Raw genomic sequence first — 4,706 nt, 5'->3', positions numbered from 1 at the left:
CTTCCTTTCTTTCTTTCTTTCTTTCTTTCTTTCTTTCTTTCTTTCTTTCTTTCTTTCTTTCTTTCTTTCTTGTGTAGTCCTGGCTGTCCTGGAACTCACTCTGTAGACCAGGCTGGCCTCGAACTCAGAAATCCGCCTGCCTCTGCCTCCCAAGTGCTGGGACTAAAGGCGTGCACCACCACTGCCCGGTGGTTAGTTTCTCAAATTCATTTAAATATCTTTCTTTCAAACAAGAACTTATTAGGTAGGCCAATCTGGCCTTAAACTTATAGTCCTTTTATCCTTGTATTTTTAGTGGGGCATTGAAGCCACATACTGCCACAGTGACCTTTCTCATGTCTTTTTGTGGCTTTATAGCTCATTAGGTATGCACATGCATATCTACTTTCGTGTGTGCATGTTCGTGCATTTGCACATGTAAACAGGAGTGCACACATGTGCCTGTGTATGCAGGTGCACATGCACATTTGCATCCATGAATGGGAAGCTCGAAGGTCAACACTGGGTGACATATCCTTCCTCAGTTACTGTTTGTCGGAAAACTCTGCTAATTAATTTTGAAGTCCACTATGACCACCAAGTCTCTGAGCTTGGGGCAAAATGGGAGACTCCCTTTTTAGCAGGTTTCCTCCTTTTCTGATCTTGTCCCCCACATTGGCTTCTACCTGAGGAAAGTCACTTAGCATAAAAACCTGGAGTTCCCTATGCCAATGTGGTATTTAAATAGGTCCTGAGTGTTCAGCCAACGAGCTTCCATTCCTGGGCATTCCTCCCTGTTTCCTCTGGAGTAAGATGCTTTCATATCTGCCATCAAATAAATCAGTTTGAACAAGCAAGGACAGTCTCTTCATCAAGGATTGCATCGAGGGAGGACTTCGAAATAAAGAGGCGTGCCTAAATCTCCCAGAGAAGGTCTTTTCTCTTCCAGCCCCTCCATATAAATTGGGTTCAGCTGCCAACAGGGTTCTGCCTTCCCCTTCCTGCTCTTCCCCTTCCTGCCTGGCGTATGAACCCCCCTGAGGGAAAGTGTAGACAGGGAGTGCTGTTCCCAACTCCCAGCAGCATGCCAGCGGTTCCTGGGTACAGAGGAGTTATTTATTGGTAATAATAAATAACTCTGATATAAATTCTCACGGGCAGTTGTTTTGTAGACATAACTTTTCAGCTAAGTGCCCATGGCTAATGCTCCTTAAGAATGATTCATATAATGAAATCACAGTTAGATTTGTAAAAAAGTTCTAGGTGGCTCTCCAGTGATTGGGCTCATGAGCGTTTCTCCTTTCTCATTGGCCTTCAGTGTTATCAGTGCTTTGGAGTTTAGCTTTGTGATGGATGTGTATTATGGTCTTTTTTGTTTTGTTTTGTTTTGGTTTGGTTTTTCGAGACAGGGTTTCTCTGAGTAGCACTGGCTGTCCTGGAACTTACCCTGTAGACCAGATTGGCCTCGAACTAAGAAATCCACCTGCGTCTGCCTCCCAAGTGCTGAGATTAAAGGTGTGGGTCACCACTGCCCGGCATATGGCCTCATTTTAAAATGTGCAATTTCCTAGTTTTACAGGATTCTGAATTTCTCTTCAAATTGCTCTCCATCTATATCTTCTTTCAGACCCTTATCCCAGTTTTTACTTACTTTCAGACAGGGTTTCTCTTTTTCTGTGTAATCCTTGGCTGTCCAGGATCTTGCTTGTAGACCAGGTTGGCCTTGTACACACAGATTCTCCTGCCTCTGCCCATTCTTGAATGGCAAGAATTAAAGGTTCTTGCCATTCACACTTGCCTCATTGAATTTCTTATTGTTGAGATTTAAATGTTACTGGTATCTTGGGAACATACATCTTCTCTCAAATATGTTTTCTTGTTTTTTTCTTCTTGATCTGTACCCTGTTTTCTCTGGGCTCTCTTTCACAACACACTTATTTTTCTTTTTAAAGAAGGTCAGCTTGTCAAGTGTTTCTTCTTCGGAATGTGCAGCTAAAAGCTTTCCCCCTAAACCTCCCGTGGATTTTCTCCTATATTGTTTTCTAGAACTTCTATAGTTTTGCATTTTAAAGTTTATCAAAGGTTTTTTTTCTTTCGTTTTTGCTTTTGTGTTTGCTTTTGTTTTGTTTTTAAGATAGGCTTTCTCTGTGTAGCCTTTGCTACACTGGAACTTGCTCTAGACCAGGCTGTTCTGGAACTCACAGAGATCCACTTGCCTCTGCCTCCTAAGAGCTGGGATTAAAGACCTGCACTGCCACTGCCAGGCTAAAAGTGTTTATTATAAATGTCTAAAGTCCATAGCTAGGTCCGTTTTTACCTGGGGACACCCACTTGTTAAGGACCTACCCCTCCTTCACCCGCCTCCCTCTCTTCCTCTCCCCATCTCCACTCCCACACCAACTGCTGGCCCATAGCCAAGTGAAATGGCTCTCGTCAGGGTTCTCTCTTCTTCATCTTCTCTTCCCTGATACTGGGGGTTGGACTCAGAGCTATGTGCTTTTCTCCGTCTTCTCTTCCATGATACTAGGGGTTGGACTCAGAACTATGTGCTTTTAAAGCAGGATTTTGCTTCTTTGTCAAAGATCTGCTTGGTGCATTTGTTGATTTTGTTTCTCTGCTTCTTTTGCCTGTCAAATCTACTCTCTCTTGATTACTACAACATCAGTGGAGTTTTGTATTGAGTACTGCTATGAACAGACTGTGACTCTAATTCCAATTCCTACATGGAAGCCTAGTCTGTAGTGATTCATGAACTTTCCCCCTCTTCTCTTCCTCTTCTGCTCTTCTTTCCTCATCACCTCTTGTTTTTCTCTCTTGTCCTTCAGATGGTGTGAGAAGATGGCTATCTGCAAAGTAGGAGGTGGATCCTTGTTAGATCCAAAGTCTTTATCTAGACCCAAGATATAACAGGTATTCCCTGTCCCAATAATTGGGAGGGAAAAGTTTGTGTTGCTCCAACCACCTAGCCTTTAGTAATTTGTTCTTGTAGCCAAAGTAAAACATAAACAAGCTTCATATTTTATCTTCTTGAGTATCCTTTAAAATTAGATTATTTATTGTTCGTGTGTGAGCACAGGAACTGTGTACAGTTCTCGTGCCACACAGCACAAATATGAAGACAGAGGACATGTCGAGTTGGCTCTCTCTTTCTAGGTTGACAGTTTTGGTTTTTGATTTGGTTTGCTTTGGTTTAGATTGTTTTGTTTTGTTTTGAGCAAATGCTTTTACCCCGCTAAGCCATCTTGCCAGCCTTGGTCTTTTGTTTTCTTATGAACTGTGGAATCAGTTTGCTGATATCTATGACTTGATGGGATTTTGACTGAGATTGAATGAAATCTATAGATGGTAGACAGAACTGACATCTCCACAAAATGTTTCTTCCTATTTATAAAGGTAGGGCATCTTCCAATTTACTCAGATCTTTAATTTTCTTTAGAACTAGAGATAGTTTACTTTGGAGCCATTTTGAATGAGCATGGGCTGGGGACACAGATTTAGGTTACCTCAAATTCCATGTTCCAACGTAGTTCTCATAGTTTTATAGAACAGAGGAAGTCATCCATCAAGGCAAGTTTACAGTTCGTAGGTGCGTACATCAGAGGCAGGTACATGGAAAGGGATGAGGTTCAGGGAACCTTTCTATAAGACCAAAGGTACCTTCTGATGACATTCTAAGCTTTTGGTTTGGTAGAAGCTAGTTGCCTGCCAATTCAATAGATTCTAAACACCTGTTATCTATTGTCACAAGATGTTAGCTTCGAGATAGAAGGACAAGGAATGACTCTTCTGGAGGGCCAGGATTTAACACAAGATAAGGTAATTTTCCTCTGGACTTTCAGCATTCCAACCTATTTCCACAGTCTGAAATTCTAATCAGGAGTTTTCCTTCACACAGATATACATCCAACTAGGCTTGTAGCTAAGTATTTTATCTTGATATATTTTTAATATTCAATTCCAATTGCTTATTTCGGGGAGATAGGTAAGTAATTGACTCATGTATATTAACCTGTATCCCAGCAACCTTGCTGTAGCTGCTTATTGGTGTTTATTTTGTCTTTGTTTACACAGATAATCATGCCAATTCTGAATAGAACTGTATTTCTTCCTCTTCAATTCTGTAACTCGTTTTACAAGTTTTTCATCAGTTAAGCCATAAGCAACCCGGAGCATCAAAATTTTATTCTACTTGTCATCTAATGCTTATTGTTTTACTACTTGCCAGAGATAAAATTTCAAGTTACTGTAATGGGGAATAATTTAGGTAGAAAATTGCTTGCATGCCAATGTCATATTCCGTTACTAGGAAACGGTCAGGTAATGGCCTCAGCCCTGGAATGCTGTAGATATTATCAGTTTTGCATATTAATGTAGACCTCAAACATCTGAGTTCCCGTATCAGCATCATCAACTCTCAGAAACCATAGTCTGTGGTTTTTTTAAGATTATAACGTGGCTTTTATTTATTTATTTATTCTTTGTGTGTTCAATACAGAGAGTAAAACAGTCAGCAGCCAATGAGCATTCGTTCTGGGAACAAAGGGTAGTAAAAGGCGGCGGGGGCTGCCAGGGAAACAAGGCTGGAGCAGGCTCTTGGGCGGATTTTGCGGAGAGCGGATGGGCCGGAGGTCGCTCGGGCTGCGCCGCGTTGTCATGGGGACGGCGCCTGCGCGTGCGCCTGCGTGGCGGAAGGCGGGGGCGGTGATGACGCTCAGGGCGGGTCCTGA

The sequence above is a fragment of the Grammomys surdaster genome, unplaced genomic scaffold (genome assembly GCF_004785775.1).
Source record: "Grammomys surdaster isolate TR1022 unplaced genomic scaffold, NIH_TR_1.0 64, whole genome shotgun sequence".
NCBI lineage: Eukaryota > Metazoa > Chordata > Mammalia > Rodentia > Muridae > Grammomys > Grammomys surdaster.
The sequence above is the reverse complement of the archived record's forward strand: the minus strand, read 5'-3'. Positions refer to the sequence as shown.